The sequence below is a fragment of the Sciurus vulgaris genome (assembly GCF_902686455.1).
Source record: "Sciurus vulgaris genome assembly, chromosome: 5".
NCBI classification, from domain to species: Eukaryota; Metazoa; Chordata; class Mammalia; order Rodentia; family Sciuridae; genus Sciurus; species Sciurus vulgaris.
In genome coordinates, this window is record NC_136465.1 from 25,293,353 (window position 1) to 25,315,505 (window position 22,153).

Sequence of the window (22,153 nt, forward strand, 5' to 3'; positions counted from 1 at the left end):
ATCATTCACAACGGTCCTACTTTCTGATTTAAACCTAAATAAAATCTGGGTTGTGTATCCTGTATTCAAAATGCTTTGGAACAGAAGGGTTTTGAATTTGGAATTTTTTTTTTTTTTTTGCAAATTTTGAAATATTGCATGTACTTGGTGAGATATCTTGGAGATGGAACACAAATCTAAACATGAAATTCATTTGTTTCTTTTAGGTATTATCAACAAATTATGAAGGTAATTTTATACAAGGTTTTAGTGCATGTGCATTTTGACCCATAAGAAGAAGTCAAGAGTGAAATTTTCCCATTGGACCATCATGTTGAAACCAACGAAGGTTTTGAATCTTGCGGCATTTTAGATATCAGATGGTTCGATTAGGTATACTCAAGATGTACTTGTTAGTTTCACTCAACTGATATAGGACTGAGATTCAGACTTCAATCTGGCTGCATGATACGTGCATTTTCCCATCAGTGGGGTATATTTAAGGTGGAGAAGGGAAAGGAAGTGGGGAGACTCTAACTGCCTGACCATTAATCATAACAGGGCGAGGGCACTTTACCAGGTTGAGTTTTTCTTTTGCTGTTCTGTGTCTAGATGCTTCAGAGAGAATGTATCTTTACTACTTCAGTCTCTGCTGGCTCCTGTAATAATCAGCATTCTAAACATCAATCAGACACCACTCATTAATAAAGTAAAAAAAAAAAAAAATACACACACACACACACACATCTTGGTCATGAGAGCTCTTTATTGTTTTTCATGCATCATAGCATAGCTTTTTCACATCAAATTATATAGTCACTTAAAATATTCATCTTCCTTAAATGCACTTTTTGCAGCTATAATCTATCTGTATTGAGGTGATTCTGGTCTTTCAAATGATTGAGAAACTTCTTCCCTGGGCAGTTAATCCCATTTATGTTCTGAGTGACCAATTTGTGTGTTATATTACCTGCCATAATATCCCCATTGTACATAATGTATATTTGATTTAACAGCTATAATCTCAGTACAATGCTGTTTCTCAGTCAAGTGTTTTCATGGAGTTCGATTTTCATAGAGAATCTTCCTGGCACTACAGTCAATAATCATCTAAGGGTACTACATCAGCCAAAAAAATGTCCTCATTTCTTGTCAATAGCATTCTCACATTATCAATATCTTTATATTTTATGCAAATGGTTAACTTACTCATGTTAAATGTTAGTAAGTGAATCTATTTGTTCCTAAGCTCAGCGACAAAGCCAATAATATTACTTTTTTTAATAGCTATAATCAACATTTCTTTTAAAAAAACTATTTCGAAGGTAATGTTATCTTTAGAGATGTAAGAGTTTTGCCATAGACTAGATACATAATTTTCTTTCAGTACTTAAAAATGAATAAGTTGAAGTACCCTGAAGTGATTCTATTCAAAGATTATATAGGTTTGCTAAAAAGTATTTCTAGTATTAAGGACCTTCAGTTTATGATTTTAAGAACAGTCATTGACTAATTGTCATGTATGAAATTTAGTGACAATCTTATTTATTTTATAACTTTTTATAAATTAAATCAGAACTATACATTTCTTCCTTTTGATAAAAATGAAACTACACATAAGACTTTTATATGCTGCTAGCATATAAAATTACCCCATGAGGCCCACTTTGGTGTCTACCCACCGTACTGGATCACCAGAGCAGGGTAACTCAAGGAGTAATTTGGATCTTGAACTTGCCTTAAAATGTTTTCTGAGTACTGAGTTCCCATGAACAAAATTAGAAGTCAGATGCAAAAATCTGGTTAATATATACTCTTTCTATATAACTTTGTGACTGCTTTAAAAATTTTAAGTGAATAATATATGATATACTAGAGATGTATTATTTACAATTTGCAACATTTTCAGTAAGAATTATGGGAAGTCATATAGAGACTTCTCCAAATTAATGTGTTTTTTTTTCCTGTTTTACTATAAGAATAAGATTTTTGGTTGATCACAGCATAAAAAACACATTTTGAACACTCCCCCCTTTTTTTCTCCAATCATGTGACTTAGTCTTGATCAGTAGGGTTTCCTGTGAATCCTCCTTGAACCTTCACGAGATGCATCTGGCATCAGTCTTTTGTCCATTTTCCCTTCCTTTGTTCTGCTGTCTGAAAAGTGGCTATGGGAATGAGGACCACACCTTGGAAAGGACATCATGCTAAACTGAGAGAAGTCTGGATTGGAGGATTCCTTGGAATAATTGTCCTCCAGGATGCCCATCTCTGTACTTCTATGTAAGAGAATAATAGCATCCTATTTACACATTTTTTGGGGGGTATCAAATATACAACATTACCCAATTCTAACTTAAATAGTAACTATGAACTTAATAAGAATTATCAATAATAACTTTGATATTAGTGTATCTAAATTTGTGATTAGTGTTTATTACCTAGGTTATCTAGTATGTGGATTTTGGCCATAAATTCACTATAAACAGTTTTAGTCAGCTTTTTCGCTGCTGTGACTAAAAGGAACCCATTAGAATGACTATAGAAGAGCAAAGGGTTATTTGAGGGCTTTTGACTTCAGAGATCGTAATCCATAGACAACTGACTTTATCCTCAGGTCTCCAGGTGAGTCAGAACAACATGGTGGGAAAATGTGACAAAGGGAAGTAGCTCACGTGGTGATCATGAAGGATGAAGAGAGACTCCACTCTCCAGATACAAAGTATACACCCCATAGCCTCATCCCCAATTAACCACTTCCTCCAGCCACACCTCAGCTGCTTCCAATTACCACTTTGTTAATCCTTATCAGGGGATTAATTCACTGATTATGTTAAGACTCTCATAACCCAATCATTTCTCCTCTGAACCTTCTTGCATTGTCTCACACGTGACCTTTGGGGGATACTTCACATCCAAACCATAAAAAACACCAAAACTGTAGGACTTTAACTGTGAAGGTAAATATTTAGCCTGTCAGTTGCACATGAAAGTAATATGAATAATTTTTCAATCAAGAAGAAGAGATACTCCTTCTTTACACTAGTTTAAAGGAGATTCCACTTCAATTTATTATGCTCAAAAAGATTTTCAGTGTTAATACTTACAAGGATGTCTGACACAAAGTAAACATTCAGTAGTGATAACAACTAACATGTATTACATGTAGTATGAGGAAGATGGAGTTTTAGAATTTTTATTTTATTAATATATTGTTAATCCTCATAAAAGTCTTTGGAATTACAAGTAACTGTCCTCCACTGACAAGTTCCTCAGCCACATTCTAAATTATTGTCTTTTTAAAAACCTCTTCTCAGGGCCTGACAATTTCTGGGCCCCCTTGTACATGAAGGCAACTCAGGAGAATCAAGTAACAACTCTTTTTCCTTACCCCTGCTACCACGTTCATAAAATGTATTTGACAAAAGTCTAGGCTGAAGTTTCCTATTAGAGGGGGTGGACCTTTCAAATTCCTCTCAAACAAATGCGAGGATGGAGAACTGAAGTTGAGAGGAGGGCAAACCCATGACTCATTGCTAGTTTGCTAAAATCTCTCAGGCCATGCCTTCCATTTCATTGGTTCTCAGTTATGGGTCATTAATCATTAACATTTTTTTCCCTTCATTGTCCGCTGTGTAGGAATTTTCTGATCCCCTGCACTTTCTGACTCCAGGTCCTTACCATATTGGAAATCATATTCTCCACTGGCACGGTAGTCTCTCCCAGGAACGTTCAGTAATGGGGGAGAATTTTGAGCTATTATCACTGTGATTGGTACAAAATACTGATATCTTTTGTGCAGTGCTTACGGATGTAATTCATTGCCCAGGAGTCAGAATTGTTCCCATGAAAAAAAGACTCTTCTCCCCAAATGCTAGCAGAATAGACACTGAAAAAGTCAGAACAAAATGGTGAAGAGGGTTCAGGGATGGTTACCAGATTAATAAGACCAAACAAATGTCCATCATTACAAAGCACTTGACATTATACTACTAATGAATAATCGCTACCTCCTTGTTCAAAATTTCCATGGGTTGTTCATGACCTGGACTCAGACATCTGCTCACCCTCCACTAGCAGCAAGGCTCCCAGGACCTTTACAAGTGACCACCCTACCCTCCTGATACTTCAAATGTCAAGTTTTCCTAAGGACTCAACTATCTTAGCATTAATATTTTTCATCCGGGTATAGGACAAGGAGTGGGATAGCTGGTCAAATGGTGGTTCCATTCCAAGTTTTCTAAGGAATCTCCACACTGCTTTCCAGAGTGGCTGCACTAATTTTGCAGCCCCACCAGCGTTGTATGAGTGAACCTTTCTCCCCACATCCTCGCCAGCACCTATGTTTGCTTGTATTCTTGATAATCAGCATTCTAATTGGGGTGAGATGAAATCTTAGGGTAGTTTTGATTTGCATTTCTCTTATTACTGGAGATGTTGAACATTTTTTCATATAACTGTTGATTGCTTGTAGATCTTCTTTCATGAAGTGTCTGCTCATTTCCTTAGCCCATTTGCTGATTGGGTTATTTGTATTCTTGGTGTAAAGTTTTTAACTTCTTTATAGATTCTGGAGATTAGTGCACTATATGAAGTATGTGTGGCAAAGATTTTCTTCCACTCTGTAGGCTCTCTCTTCACATTGCTGACAGTTTCCTTTGCTGAGAAAAAAGTTTTAGTTTGAATCTATCCCAATTATTGATTCCCGCTTTTATCTCTTGTGCCTTGGGAGTCATGTTAAGGAAGTCTGATCCTAAGCCGACATGATGAAGATTTGGACCTACTTTTTTTCTATAAATTGCAGGGTCTCTGGTCTGATCCCAAGGTCCCAAAGGACTTAAAAATCAGCATACAACAGTGATGCAACCACATCAATGTTCATAGCTGCTCAATTCGCAATAACTATATTGTGGAACCAAACTAGATGCCCTTCAATTGATGAATGAATAAAGAAACTGTGGTATATATACACAATGGAGTATTACTCAGCCATAAAGAAGAAGAAAATTATGGCATTTGCAGGCAAATGGTTGAAGTTGGAGAATATCATGCTAAGTGAGATAAGCCAATCACAAAAAAACCAAAGGCTGAGTGATCTCTCTGATACGTGGATGATGATACATAATGGGGAGTGGGAGGGAAGTAAGAATGAAGGAAGGATGGATTGTACAGAGGAAAGAGGGGTGGGAGGGGTGGGGGATAGAAAAATAACAGTTTGAGCCAACATCATTACCCTATGTACATGTATGATTACACAAATGGTATGCCTCTACTTCGTGTACAACCAGAGAAATAAGTTTTACCTCATTTGTTTACAATGAATCAAAATAAATAAATTATTAAAAAATAAACAGTTAATTAATTAATTAAAGTATTATTTACATCTATAACTAAAAGGAATAGTAAAAAATAATGGCAGAAAAATTAGTTTTCCTTTCACCTGGGCTATTTGTTCTCTGTAACATGTAAATTGTAAAGGTCAACTGAGGTGTAGATAAAACTCATGTGTGAAAAATTTTTGACCTAGTCAGGTGGACTTTAATATTTATTCCATGAGTAGGGGACAATCAAATATTTTAATATTGGGTCTCTTCACATTGAATGCAATTACTTCTTTATATATAAAATTCTCAAAACTTTGCAAATTCTTGAAATAAAGAGGGTAATGCAAGCATGGCATTTCTCAACCCTGAACTTAGCAGCCCAGATGAGCTCATTTCTCCTCCAGACCAAATAGGAGTCCTCCAGATAAAACAAAGTAAACTTGGTGTCATTTTCAAGGGCAATGGATAGGGAGTTTCACAAGAGAAACAACAGTAACAACAAAAAGAAAAAAAAAAAAAAAAAAAGATAACAAGACTCCCAAACACAAGAAATAAAAGCAGGAATCAATAAATGAGATAGACTCAAATTTAAAAGTATTTCTCAGCAAAGGAAACAATCAACAATATGAAGACAAAGCCTACAGAGTGGGAGAAAATCTTTACCAAACGCACTTCAGATAGAGCACTAATCTCCAGAACTAAAAAAAAAAAAAAAAAAAAAAAAAAAAAAAACTTTACAGCAAGAATGTAAACAACCCAATCAATAAATAGGCTGAGGAACTGAGCAGACAATTCACAGAAGATCTGCAAGCAATCAACAGATACATAAAAAAATGTTCAGCATCTCTAGATATAAGGGAAATGCAAATCAAAACTATGCTAAGATTTCATCTCACCCCTATTACAATGGTTATTATCAAGAATACAAGCAAAAATAGGTGTTGGTACACTCATTGCTGGTGGAACTACTAATTGGTGCAGCCACTCTGGAAAGCAGTGTGGAAATTCCTCAGAAAACTTGGAATGGACTCACCTTTTGACCCAGCTATCCCACTCCTCAGTTTATACCCAAAGGACTTAAAATAGGCATACTACATTGATGCAGCTACATCAATGTTTATAGCAGCTCAGTTCACAATAGCTAGGTTATGGAACCAACTTGGATGCCCTTCAACAGATGAATGGATAAAGAAACTCTGGTACATATACACAATGGAATACTATTCAGACATAAAAGAAGAATAAAATTATCGCATTTGCAGGTAAATGAATGGAGTTGGAGAATATCATGTTATGTGAGATAAGCCAATCCCCAAAAACCAAAGACCAAACATTTTCTCTGATAAGAAGATGATGATACATAGTGGGGGTGTTGAGGGGTAAGGGAAGAATGGAGGCAGGATGGATTGTGTAAAGGGATATGAGGAGTGGGAGGGGGCTTGGAGAAGGAACAATAATGGAATGAGACAAACATAATTACTCTATGTACATGTATGATCACACAAATGGTGTTATTCTAATTTGTGTACAACCAGAGAAAGGAAAAGTTTTACCCCATTTGTGTACAATGAATCAAAGAAAGAAAGAAGAAAAAAAAAAAAGAGAGAGAGAAAACAAGTAATAAAATGGCTGATATAATTGCACTTATTTTCAAGAATTACCTTAAATATAAGTATCTAATGCACTATTCAAAATGTATTTTGTCAAATGCTTTTGACATATTTTTGACTCAAAAATATGCTGTTTGCTGGACATCCACTTGATAGTCAATGAAACAGGTGTATAAAAAGTGATGAAAATAATACTACAAGAGTAATAAAAATAGACAAGCAGTGATATTAATTACTCATGGTATAGACTTTAGAAAAACAATTACTGTTAACATACAGGGAAATTACATAATGATAAAAGGATTAATCCAACAGCAAGGCTCAATGGTCCTAATGGTAGCATTAAACAACACAGACTCAAAACACATGAAGTAAAACTTGAGCTGAAAGAAGAAATAGACACATCTACAATTATAATTAGGGATTTAATAATCTGCTTTCAGCAACTAACAAGAAGTAACAAACAGAAAAGTGCAAACATGGTCACCCAACAGGATCTAAGTCACCCATGTAGAGCACTTTACCTGAAAGCATCAATGAAATTGATAAAATTCTATCAAAAATATAAAATACACATTTTCAATAGTGTGAATGAAATAGAGGATATCATTACAGATCTGCAGCCATTAAAATGATAAATAAGGAACACAATGAACAGTGTTATTTTCACAAATTCATAAATCCTTGAAAAATCACAAAGTATCTGAACTCAATCAAAATTAAAGACACAACCTGAAGAGTGTATCCATTGAGCAAATTTAATTTGCAATGAAAAAGCTCCAGACCTAGATGTTTTCATGGAAATTTCCAGGAAACTTTTAAAGAAGAAATAACACTAATTTCACACAATATCTTTCTGAAGAACAGGGCACACTCACAATTTAATAGCCAATTTTTAAAAGATACCAAAATGAGTCAAAAATTGTGTAAAAAGTAACTTACCTAATTAATAAATAAATAAGTAAATAAACAAATGCTATAGGATAGTATCTTTCATGAATTTCAAAACAATATTCCTCAACAAAACATTGGCAAATTAAAATCAAAGTTTATGAAATAATTATATATTTTGAAGAAGTGTTCTATATTCCAGGGATCCAAGGCTGGTTTTCTTTTCTCCATTAATTGCTTTAATTCACCATCTCAATAAGCTGAAGAAGAAAAACATTTGATCATCAATTGATGCATAAGAAACATTTGAAACAATGTCACGTCAACTAATTATTTTTTAATGAAATTTTTATTTTTATTTTTGTCAATTAAAGTCTGACAACTAGCTTTCAAGCCTAAAATGTCAGAGGCTGTTAGCCACCTGAGGAAAGGAAGTTAGGCACAGGTGTGTCAAGAGGCAGAATTACAATAAGTCCATGTCCCAGAATCCAACTATCTGAACCACTGGGCTGTTTTATGTTAAAATGGCCCATTTTTAAATAAATCAAAGAAAATGTCACTTCATACAGTTAAAGACAGGCCTGAGGAACTGGTTGAATGAGGAACATTGGTCAGGCTCTGAGAGTCATCTTTGGAGCAGAAGCCCCAGGAAGAGGTGGCCATCCATCTGTCTGAGTTGTCATTGCAAGTGTTTGGTTGTCTTTTAAAACACTTCAGCACTTTGGGAATAGAGAATTACTTCAACTTTATATGTAACAGCTATGCAATTCTATTGTGAATATCATCTTGACAGTGGACAAGTGAATGAACATTCTCTGAGATTTGTAACCAAGGCTGACTACTCTCACTCACCACATCTACTCAGCATAATACCACAACTTTATCTACTCATTAAAATAGGAGAGATGTGACATGCAGTTCGAAAACAAAGAATGAAATTGTCCTTATTTACAAATGACATAATTGCCTATACAAAGTATCTCGAAGAATCCACAAAATAATTCTCAGAACTATTAAGTGAATTGCTCAAGTTTGCAGGAAACAAGATCACATAAAAAGTCATTCTATATACTAAAATCAACAATATACTAACCAAAACATAAAGCTATATAGAAATATCCTTAAAATTTATATATTTAGGCATACTCTCAAGAAAATACATACACACAATCCATACTCTGAAGTTTGCAAAATACTGATGGAAGAAGTCAAAGAAATTCTAATAAAGAGAAACACTGCATTCATGGATTGAAAAATCAGCATAGTAAAATTGTTAAAGCTCCAAAAATAATCTATAAATTTAATGCAAATACTGGCAGTGTTTTCAAATATATTTTGATATGCACAGTTTTATTCTAAAATTCATATGGAACAGTACAAATCCTAGAATAGCTAAAATCGTAAATAAGAAAGAATTGATTAAGGTTAGTATAAAGCTATAGTCATCACTGAAACTGAATAATAAGACAAAGTGGAGAATAGAGAAAGACACTCACAAATATGCTAAAATTGGTTATAATGCTTTTATTGTTTGAATTGACACATAATAGTTATTCATGTTCATGGGGTTCTATGTGATTCTACAATATATGTATGCATAGCATAGAGTTCAAACCTTTGTAAATTTATATTGTCAAACATTTATAATTATTTTAAGGTGAAAACATTCAAATTCTTTGCTTTTACTTTTGGAAAAAATAGTATGTTATTGTTTGTACAATTCTTAAAATAATCTATGCCTTGAAATGATCACCCTGAATGCAGCAGGAAGATTTTCAGATAAGACGTGGAAAGACCATTTGGGAGACCATTGCAATGGTGCATGAGAAAGATAATGGTCACTTGTCCTGAGGCAGGTGGTAGAAGAAGGAGGACACATTCAGGAACCAAGGTATCATTAGTAATCTTGGGTGCTGGATGGCTGGCAGAGTGTGCCATACTAGGAGTTCTTGGATATGCTTTCTATTTTCTTACTTTCCTCACAGATGAATGGTGGAAATAATGATTTGGTAAAGACTAGGAGGAAAAATAACCCAGTTTGAGGAATTATTCCAACTGTAGAAGATATTTTGACAGCAATAAGTGTTTTAAAAATGTAATTAGAAGATCAAAGAAGCAATTAGGTATTTGAATATGAACTTTGCAGGTATGGTATGTTTGATATGACCATATGAATAATCACTAAACTAAAAATAAGGGTGAAATGGCCAACAAATAGATTTGAATTGAAAAAAGATTTAAAAAGTTAATTATAAGAGATCCAGCATTTATTACTTAAAACTGATCAATAGACCTAGAAAAGATATTAATGAAAGAAAGTCAACTATATGATAGAAAAACTCTTCCACTTAATGCCCTGCTTTTAACTGGATTATTAGCCCCTGGACAGAGTTTTGTACCATGTGAAAAAGAAACAAAATAAAGTAAAACAAACTCAGAATTTAGTGACCTAAAAGGACACTTGTTTTTATTCCTTCTGGTACTATGAATTGACTGAGGTTAGCTGGAAGTTTCTTGCTAGGCATCTTTCATTTCTGAGATGGTAGCTCGATCTGGAGACATTCAAAGGCTTGATTGTTCAAGATAGATCACTTTTGGCTTGGAGCTCAACAGGAACTCTCTCAGCCCACTGGAGAATATCACACTAAATGAAATAATCTCAAAAAAAACAAAGGCAGAATGTTTTCTCTGATAAGTGGATGATGATACATAATGGAGGCTGGCGGGTGAGAAGAGACTGGAGGAACTTTAGATTATGTAGTGGGAAATGAGAGGGGGAGGGGACAGGGGTATGAAAGATGATGGAATGAGACAGACATCATTACTCTATGTGCATGTATGATTACACGAATGATATGAATCTAAATCGTGCGCAACCATGGAAATGAAATGATGTGCCCCATTTGTGTACAATGAATCAAAATGCAGTCTGCAAAAATTAAAAAAAGAAAAAACTACGTAAAAAAAGAATATCCCAAGAGTCACATTCCATGGAAGTGAATAGAAACTGCCAGTTATCTTACAACCTGAGGCTAAAAGTGATACAACATTAATTCTACCACATTCTACAGCTCAAAGATAATGCAGGAAAGTTCAAGTTTAAGAGGGTAGAAGAATCAACTCCACGTGGGGGTAGTAACAGAAGAATTTAAAATTATATTTAAACCAACAAATTTAAAATGATTAAAGAGAATGTTCAAAGATAAGGATGGTCAACCCTAATAAAGGAAGAGAAGTATTTTCAAAACACCAACAATGGCAAATGGATCTTCTTGGGACAACCTCTTTCTACTTTTTAATTTATCTATTTTTTTTTTTTTTTTTTTTTTTGTCGAATCAACTAGGGGGATGTTTCTTTTGTCCTTCAAATCAAACAAAACATGGAAATAAAATGGAGAAACAAAAGAAAACAGTTCTCATTTTTTTTACTATACAGCTCACCCTTTCTACAATAAAATAATGAAGTGATAACAGAATGGTGTTCAATTCAAACTTTGTTTATGTTTAATATAAACCAAAATAATACTCTCTACTTAAATATACAATTGCAAAACAAAGTTGGAATTCTCTGGAGCAAAAATCCTTTAGAAGAATGTTCTAGTACCTAAATCATAAAATGAGATAAATTTGTTTCTTAAATGTGTTTTATAAGAATCAGAACATCAAGAAGCAAACAAACATATATGTAGTGGAAGAAATTTAAGATCATATCTTTGCCCTTTGATCAAAAGTTGCATTCATATAAGGTACAAGATAATTATAATGATTATGTAGCTTTTCATTCATTAACATGACTTCTTTGTTACAGTGTGACTTTTTATTTATACCATGAATTGTCTCAACAACTCAAAATCAATTTACATATGAAATAGAACTAAATGTTAGGGTGTGTGAGCTTGATATAATGCAGTCAATCCCACTGTGTAGTGTAGAGTATAATATGAAACACTGATCCATTAAAGGGGAAAATCAATCTGGTACACTCTGTGGCAAACAGAGGCAAAGTCTATAAAAACATTTTAAATTGTCAAAAAATGTGTAAGAGAAAAGACAAGCAGAACTGTACTTCTGAACTTAGAAGCTTGTAGGTAAATTTGTAGTTGAGGCTATAAGGCAGGGGGATAAGAAATGATAAGGAAGAGGCTGAATTGACATGGTGCATTTATTCTAGTGCAGGAACTCTGAGAAATTATAGGCATGAATTGCTATTCAAGGATTTCAACCATAACAATAAATAATTCATTTTTGAACTTTGGAAGCATGTGGAGGAAAATCAATAAACAAGAATTCCTTAAGCTCTGAGTATGGAAAATAAAGCTTTTATTTTATTTGGACTGACTATGTTCTTACCCATATCCTAATGCATTTATCTTCGTCTTACATATGTATGTACCACATTTATCAAGTACAGATATAAATGTGACACACAGCAGCCATATAGACACCAGGCAGCGATTGAATTTAGCTTCACGTTCCCTACAACAGATGACTGACGCATTTGAAAGTCTTTCAGTGTTTATGTCCCTGTCCTTTTAAAATTATTGCACATAGGCAGTGTACTGTCATATATAGTAAAGGAGAATATGACAAGTATTCTGGGGTAACAGCTATCAGAGTGCGTGAAAACAGTGAGAAAGTAAAATGGTAATGCTACAATAGCCACACAAACCTGAAAGTTTATATTCGATATGTTTTCTCCACACACCAGTGATATAAATGTAAAATATAAAAAGTCATTTATGGTGATGAAAATTTGTAATCTATGTTAATCATACCCACAGTGTCTACTAATATATCTAAAATATCATTATACATTTTTTGATGTTTGGTGTCAGATAAAACATAAAAGGTACACTACTCCAGCACTAGTGATCTTTCAATAAATAGCCAAGTAAAACCTTATTTTGAGTTATTGGATCAAATATGAAAATGTTTCCTAAAATAAATTCATTTTAAAATTGAGGTATATCTTGCTTACAGCAAAGTCCAACACTCTTATGTATATAGTTTCATGAATTTTCACTTACTTATAAATGCATGTGCCACCCAAATGAAGAAATATGTAACATTTTATAACCCATTGTGTTGTGCTATGGTTTGGATATGAGGTGTGCCCCCAAAGCTCTTGTATTAATCCAAAAATATTCAGAGGTGAAATGATTAGATAATCAGAGCCATGACTTAATCAGTCCATCCTAGATTCAATGGGCTGACTGGGCGGTAACTGGAAGCAGGTGGCAATGATTAGATGAGGCAGGTCAATAAATGTATACCCTGGAAGGGTGCATCTTCCCTGTGACCCCTTCACTTCTCTCTCTCTCCCCACTCTCTCTCTCTCTTCTTCCCTCCTCTGTCATGAACTGAGCAGCTTTCCTCCATCGTTCTTCTGCCATGATGTTCTGCCTCATCTTGGGTCCAATGCAATGGAGTCAGCCATCTATGGACTCAGAAGTCTGAACTGTGATCCCCAAATAAACTTTTCTTCAAGTTGTTCTTTTGAGATATTTTGGTCACAGCAATGAAAGACTGACTAAAACATGTGCTGTCCCAAATGTTTCAAATACCTTCCCAGGGGGGTTATTCTATCTTCCTACACTGCAGCTCACTTTTTCTCTTCTTCAACCTCACAGAATGGAATCATTAAGTATTATCTTCCTTGTATTTGTTTGTTGTTCTACCTTGGAGAAATATGTATAGTGTTGTGTGCATTAGTAGCCCATTCTATTACTGTCCCATTTTCTATTGAAATGATGTGCTACTGTTTATTTTTCATTCATTCATAGATTAATTATTGGGCTGTTTCTTATTTTGAACAAACGATTCACCAAAGAAGATAGATGGATGAAAATAAGCATATAAAGCTATGTGGGCATCATTAGCCATTAGAGAAGTGTAAATGTAAGTATAATAATGATATCATGACACATTTATTAGAATGGTTAAACCAAAATAACTAAACCAAATATTTATAAAAATTATGAGCAATCAAATTTCAGATAAACAAGTACAAGGAGATGAAAATGATACAAATTTGGAAAATAGGAGATTTCTTTAAACATTAAATATAGGTCTGATTTATGATCTAGATACTCCTTTTTTAGGTCAATAAATGAAAACAGATATCCATGCATGCAAAAGTTTTTACATAAATATTTATAACATGCTTTCTTTGGTATAGCTTCAAATTGGTCACACCCAATACATTTTCACTCAGCACTGACTGAAAAGTGGTGAACTGATACACATAATATTGATACATTTCAAAATAGCAATACTAACTGAAAGAAACGGAGCAAAAAATGTCCATACAGTATGATTCCATCTATACAGCATTTTAGGGAATTCAAACTAATGGATAGTATTATAAAAATAATAGGGTTGCCAGGGTCTAAGCAGCAGGAAGAAGAGGAAGAGAAGGAAGACAAAAAAGCATGAGAGGTAATGGGTATGTTTGTTATCCTGAATTTGACAATGATTTCACAGGCATGTGCATGGGTAAACTATTATGAATTGGACCCTGATGCATGTTTTGTTTGTCATATATGGTCTGCAAAATTATTAAAATAAATCATATTTCACTTATACTACTAAAGTGCAAGATTTTAGTACTCCACATTCTTTCCAACATTTGATGTTGTCAATCTTTTAATATCATTTTAGTTGGATTTTAATTTTCCTGCCCAACCACATTAGTTAGGCTATATTCTTGCACTTATTTTCATATGCTTGTTCTTTTTGAATGACTTGTTTGTTTCTGATGTCTAACAGTTGAAGATCGCCAGGAAAACATCTGTCATAAGCCATAATTGAGATTTTTACTTGCTTCAGCAGTGGGGGGTCACACACCATGGGGAATCACGAGACTTTTCAATAAAAGAATGTGAAGAAAGGGTCATAATAGGTTGTGAACTTCGGTTTGTTTGTGTTCAAGAAAATAGGGTGTGCTTTGGATTAGGTCTTATCAGAGAGGAGAAACAATTTAGTATGAAAAAAAATTCTATCCAGGAGATGGAAAGGATGAAGTGTGGCTAAACCTCTAATTGGCATAATATCAGCGGCATTCATGGTAGCTGGGAAAGGAGAGTATTTGTCAATTTTGTGGTTTGAACTATTTTATTTTTCTCTCTGTGCTTGGACATGATTATGAAGGGTCTTATTTTGTGTCACTACATTGTTGTCACAGACTGGCCTTTCATGATATTGGTATTATGTGAAATTGTTTTGCAGGAGAAACCTACAGCCTAGCTGATAGTGTTTGAAATAGCCACCAATGGACAGCTTTCAAGTTGTCACAGTTGCTGATTTTTTATTAAATGTCTTGCCAATTTTAAATTACAGTGTATGCTTTTGATTAATAAAGTTGACCAAATCTTGCTAGGTACATGTATGGAAATGCCACAACCCATTCTAATTTTATATATACCTGTAGTGCATCAATTAAAAAACAAATAAAAAATAGATGGGAGACCATTAGAGTGAAGGAATGGGATCAGGGAAGGAAGGAGGGTAGGTAATCAAGGATTGAAATGAAGTAAAGTATGTTATATGTGTCGGGGTCTTAAGCCCCCTTGCTCTTCTCGACCAGCAACAAGGGAAGGGGACACTCCCCAGCAAGGCCAGACCAGGATAGGTAAGGCCAACTGACAACCCGCACACAGCCCTCCGGGCAGAAGACAATCAGATGCGTCAGGAAGACCAGTCACAGCAGGAACTCGTTTGTGGAGGAAGTCACACAGCTTTTATGTAGGGTGAAGGCTGGGCAGGAACCAATCAGCTTAAAGGCCAGCAAGACATGGGGGGTTCACGCAAGTGAGAGTCCCATAGGACTATATGGCAAGCACAAGCTGATCATGTTCGCCAAACTGTTGTTAACCAATCCCTGACAGTGGTCTGATTTAAGGTCATTAACCTTTGAAACCGCCTTTGAGCCTTGATCTTGCTCACCTGCCAGGGAGTAAGGAGTCAGCCTGAGTTAGTTGACGTGTCATTAGTCCCAACATATCCCCTTTTTTGTTTTATATTAAGGGTGTGTCTGTCTTAAGTTGCCCCTAGGAGGGTCTTACCCATCATAGAACATCACCCTAGCAGTTTGGGGATCTGCCTTACTTGAAGGTGTGCCTGTCTTAGGTTGTCCTCCTCTGAGGATCTTACCCATCATTGACTACCATCTTAGCACTTCAGGTGGGCCCCTCAGGAGAAGCAGGGCTTAAGGGAGAGACACTTAGACCCCAGTGTCCTGATACGAGTGATCCATGATCCTATAGGGCTCCCAATCATCATTATGAAGGGCGGTATAATGCTGTCGGACCACCATGAGCTGCCAGACTTAGCCTAGCTTTTCAGGAAATGGATAAGCTTATTGATTATGCAAGGCCCAAAAGTGAACACAAGGATAATGGTGATTAGTGGTCCCCTAAGTGGGAGGAGGTAGGGAAGCCACCCATGTAACCCAGTCCAGAGGAAATTAGAGTGGAGCTCGCTCCTAGGACATTCCAGATCTTCTTCTAGGTTTTTGATTTAATCTTGTACAATGCCAGAGTGGTTGGTGTAGAAACAACACTCTTCACCAAGGAACAGGCAAAGCCCTCCTTCTTTTGCTGTTGCGGGATGATAGTGACCAAGGAATCAAGTTGAGCCTGTAGATCTAAAATAGTAGAGCTGCAAAGTGCAATGTTAGGAGCTCTGTGTAGCTCTCAAGGAAGTCCACTGTCCAAAGTCATGAGGTCAGAGACCCCAATCTCAATCACTGTTGTCCCATTTTTGCTACTGCGCATTACACTCTTTCTTAAATGTCTTTTTAAGAAGTTTACATATGTTGACTCCTGAGTCTATATGAACATTAGTTAATACAATTTAACATTATATCTAAAACATGAATTAAAGAAAGGCTGAGAGAGCTTTTAACTTTCCTTTTGTGTGGCAAAGCGGTAAAATGCTTTCAGGTTTAACCTTTAGACAAATCAGGTTGTCAATAACCTTTAGAAATACATTCAACAAATTTTACATATACCCTATTGATGACAGGTCCTATAATATAACATTAAATGATAGGTTTACCATTACAGACAAGTTTAATTTGGAGACTAGCAGCTTGATAAATTTTCTGCTTTAAAGGCTTGTATACCTGGAAAATATGAACATATTTAATATACAAAGAATAATGTTTTAAGTATGTTACTCCATGGAATAACTTTGTAAATTAATCAGATGTCTCTAACAAACAAGTTTGAGTAATCCCATACATGTCAACTCTAATTCACTCATCTTATTGTAAAAAAACCAAGATATCAGACAAGTGTAAAAAAAAACAAGATGTCAGACAAGTGTAAACAGTATTTGCCATTTCTTTCCTGTTGAAGAAAAGTCCTAGAAAAATTGATGTTAGACATTTTATAAACATCAAAATTTTATTAGTTCGACCACCTAGAGACTTGTGAGTTAATTTTAAAGACATTTTACTTCTATTAGTTTACTCAATTTAAATTGAACCTTTTAAATCACGTGAATTAGAAATATTTGGATCTTAAATTTTAATTTTAGGAGCGCTCAATTTTGATACAGACAAAACATGACATCAGACAGCACGAAATACAAATAACGCAAAATCAAAGGCTTTATAACTTTATAGGTGAATCTCCATTGCAATGTAACAGATGTTCAAAAAATCTAGTTGAATAAAAAATAGAACTGATCAAAAAGGTCAAGAGCTCAAAAAAAAAAATGTAGAATTCAAAAAAAAGAAGAGTCCTGGAAAAATGATATGGCCATTAATTACTTTAGTAAATCACCATAAAATTTACTTTTGCTGGAGTTTAGGTAAGACTCTTTTTAGCCTTCAGGCTTTCTCTATTTACATTTCAATGTAAGCCTTGACTGAAATCTGGATCTGAAAGGGGCTAAAATGTTCAAGCAGAAACTTGATGCCTAGAGCATTTAAACCCTTTTTCCTGGTTCAATTCAGGTTTGGACGCAGAAAATTATGAAACAATTATCTCCCACTACTTGTGGGGAATGGGGCTACTATATCATACTACTTACTAGGACATGCCAATGATGGTTGGGCTGGTTACTCCCTCCACAACAGCGTATGTGGGACCTCGTGGCAGGAGGATTAGGTGGGCTGGGCCAGGGAATGGAAGCAGAAACAGCTGAGTTGAAGTTGGAGGAGGAGGAGGGATTTTAGAATACTTGCGGTAAACATACCTCAAGAGGGTGTGCTCTTGGGTGAATTATATTGTTCTGGTTGATGGTATTTGAGATTCCTGACGGGCACCCAGATAGGGTTCAGTTCTCCAATTGAGAGCACACATTCAAAACCTCTGCCAGCACTTATTAGCGGATCAGAACCATGCTAGCATCCAGTTAATGGATCTTTCCATTGAACTTCAACTTTTAGGTAAGGCACCTGATTGGCCCAGTGTCATTAGAAGGCAGTTAAAGACTGATTTTTTGAGAAATTTAAAATATTTATGTAAGCATTGCTATTCTTAATTGATTATAGGGGTTATTTTCCCCTTTTTGTTTTATTTGTTGATTTTTTAAAGTTTTATTATGTCTTTCAATTATGGCTTGTCCTTTTGGGTTACATGGGATTCCTGTAGTGTGTTTAATATGCCAATTGTGGAAAAATTCTTGTAATGATTTACTTGTAAAACAGGGTCCATTATCCATTTTGATTTGTTGAGGCAAGCCTAAAATGGCAAAACATTGTAAGAAATGGCTTTCAGCATGCTTGGCCTTTTCACCAGAATGAGCAGTGGCTCAGCACGCATGGGAGTAAGTATCAGCAGACATGAATATATATTTTAATTTTCCAAATGGTGCATAATGAGTTACATCAGTTTGCCAGATAATGTTAAGTTTTAAACCTCTGGAGTTTACCCTGGGGGATTGGAGAGGTGGAACCTGTAAGAAAGGTAGGCAAGATTTGCAGGTTCTTACAATCTTTTTAAAATCCTTTATGGGGACCAAAGGAAATTTATGATGTAATCCCTTCCAATTTAAATGGATCAGGTCATGAAGGCCTTGGGCTAGTTGTAAGTCCTGTTGAGGTTGGGCTGCAGCTATTGAGGTCCCTGATATGGCTAACTGGTCGGCCACAGCATTGCCTTGTGCAAGGAAGCCGGGGAGATTTTGATGTCCTCTTAGATGCTGTAAGAATATGGGTTCAGCATGCCGCTCTTTTAACAAGGACCGTACCTGGATCATCAAGTGAGTAATAGGATTTTTATCTAACTTGATATATGAGGAGAACAATGTGAGTAGCAGGTTTACCACATATAGGCTATCTGAGAAAAGATTCATGGGTTTTTGTACTTGAGTTAGGGCCATAGCATATAACTCCTTAAATTGTGCTGACCCAATAAGTGGTTCAAAATGGGAAATTACTTCCTGTTTCACTAATCTGGGAGAGGGAAGGTAAATTACAACAGCAGATCTCTCTTTTCCTCCATCTGTGAATATATTTACAGCTTTAGGGAGGGGTTTAGAGGGAAAAAGTATAGGGAGTGCCCATTTCAGTTTTGAAAATGAGGACACCCATTTGGTTGACCTATAATGGAAGTCAATCTTCCCTAAGAAGCCCTCCAATGCACAGGATACTTTATTGTTATTCCTTTGAACCCACTCAAAATCTGACAGGTGATAGGGCACTGTCAAAACATCAGGCTCTTTTCCATAGTACCTAAGGGCAGCATCCCTGCCTTTAATTATAAGTTCAGCCAATTTGTCAAGGTGAGTGTAGACCCTAGGAGCCACCCCTATGACTGCATGTATCCATTGAAGGGGCTCTCCCCACTGAGTTAGGGCTGTGGTGGACAGCTGAGAACCAGGGAGAATCCAGAGGCTAAGGGGGTCTTCAGGCTGGTATCAAAACAACTGGGTAGAGTTAAGGGCTACTTGTATTTTTTGGAGTATATGTTGATAGTCTTGAGTTAGGGTAACAATGTCTGTAGGATCTTTGTCCTGTAGCAGGTCAAAGAGAGGGAGGATATCCTCCATAGAGATAGGAAGCCATGGTCTCAACCAATTAAGTTCCCCTAATAATTTTTGTAAATCAACCAAGGAATAGGAGAATTGAAGGAGTAATTGAGGTTTACGGGGACAAACAGAATCCAATTTAAGCTCAGTTCCCAGTATCTTGAAGGGAGGAACAATTTGAACCTTATCATTAGATATATGTAGTCCTCCTTTCTCCAGAAGGCCTTGGAGTTCTTTGTATGTTGAGCTTAGTTGTAGGGCATTAGTGGCTCCTGTAATAATGTCATCCATGTAAATATACAAAGTAATTTGTGGTCTTTTTCGTAGGGGTTGAAGGAGCTCAGAAACAAAATGTCGACAAAATGAAAGGCTATTTGCCATGCCTTGGGGTAGAACCACCCATTCATAACGTTCATCTGGTCCTTGGTAATTGGTAGAGGGCACTGAGAAAGCAAACTTCTCACAATCGTCTGGGTGGAGTGGTATTGAGAAGAAACAATTTTTAATATCAATAACAAGAAGCAAGAGATCTCTTGGGATAGAGGGGATCCAGGGAAGACCCCTTAAAGGGCTTCCCACTGGAACCATACAACTATTAATTTTCCTGAGATCCTGAAGCATCCTCCATTTTCCTGATTTTTTTTTTTTGTTTGATTCATTCTGTTATTTTTTCCCCTTCCCCCCACCCCTCCCACCCCTCTTTACCCTCTATACAGTAGTTCCTTCCTCCATACTTGCCCCCCTCCCTAACCCTAACTCTAACCCTTCCCTCTCCCCCATTATGTGTCAACCTCCACTTATTAGCGATATCATTCGTCCTTTGGCTTTTTGAGATTGGCTTATCTCACTTAGCATTATATTCTCCAATTTCATCCATTTGCCTGCAAATGTCATAATTTTATCATTCTTTATGCCTGATGTTTTTTGGATGACAAAAACTGGACTATTCCAGGGGCTTAGAGATGGTCTGATATGACCTAAGGTTAGTTGTTCTTGTACAATATTCCTTAAATGTTGAAGCTTATTTGGGGGTAATGGCCACTGTTCCACCCATATTGTGGGACCTGGGAGCCATTGGATGGCTGGCATTATTGGAACAGTGGCCCTTAGGATTGGAGGTGAGGTTTTACCTGGGGGGCTGAGACCTTCTGCCTAGATGCCTCAAAAAGAAGGTCTCCTCTGTAATTGCTAAAAGGGCCAGATAGATTAAATTGTTGTTCATATTCCTCTCACTCAAGGAGATCATCATACACTGCCTTGTGATCAGTTGTTATATAAACCTCTGCTTCCCCTAAGATATCCTGTCCTAGTAAATTTGCAGTAAGACCTGAGGCCACGAGGGGATGCACGTCTCCCTGGGCACCATCCACATCCTGCCATTTGAGCCAATCTTTGGTCTCTTCTGATTTAGTATTTCCTCCTACCCCAAGCAACTGGGGGCCAGGAATCAACCTCCATTGAGGTGGAACTTCCTCCTTTCTTAACACAGTCCTATCTACTCCAGTGTCGATGAGACAGCGAAATTTCTTTCCTGCTATAAAAATGCCCATTTTTGGCCTGACCCCGGGGACAATGGGAACAGTCCAATGTGCCTTAGGGGGGCTATTTGGGGAGAAACCTCCTTTGTGTGATGAGGCTGGAGGGTGCCCCCTGATTAGTTTAAAGATTTCCCCTCAATGTCGAATTTAGATTTGTAATCCCTCTGCCAATGGAATCCCTTTCTGCATCTTGGGCAAGGTGTCTTGGGGGTGGCCGGCCTTTAAGCTGAACACATAGAGCATCTGGGTGGAGCCTCAGACCACACCTGACCAGTGGGGCAATCCCTCTTGAAGTGGCCTGCTTGCCCGCAGCCATAACACACTCCTTTGCCCTTAGCCGCGACTGGTGCAAGGTTGCCGTGAGAGCCTCAGCAAGTGAGGCAGTTTGGGCCTGTAGGGCTGCGACCAGGGATTGAGACTGATGTGCTTGCGTGCCAATATCTTTGGTAGCCACAGTCCACCTTCCCATGGAGCGATGTGATTGGTAGTCATTCCTTTCCAAACTAACATTTTAACAAATTGATCTCTTAGAGCCCCAGAGGAAATTTTCTCTGAAGGCTTCTTTCTACCCTTTCAATGAAGGTTGCTAGGTCCTCAGTTGCCTTCTGGGTAATCCCTGTGATGGGGGGTTCTGAGGGGCTCTCCTCTAGCTTTTTCCATGCCGCTAACCCTAGCTCTTACTTGTTCTTGATGTGGGGCCGGGATGGCAGCCTGTAAGAGGCCAGTAGAGAATTGGTCACTGGACCCCGAGAGCATCCCATAAGTAACCAGGACAGGAGGGTTAGTGACCTGGTTCCGTTCAGCCTGAGCATGACATTCTTCATTAAAAAGG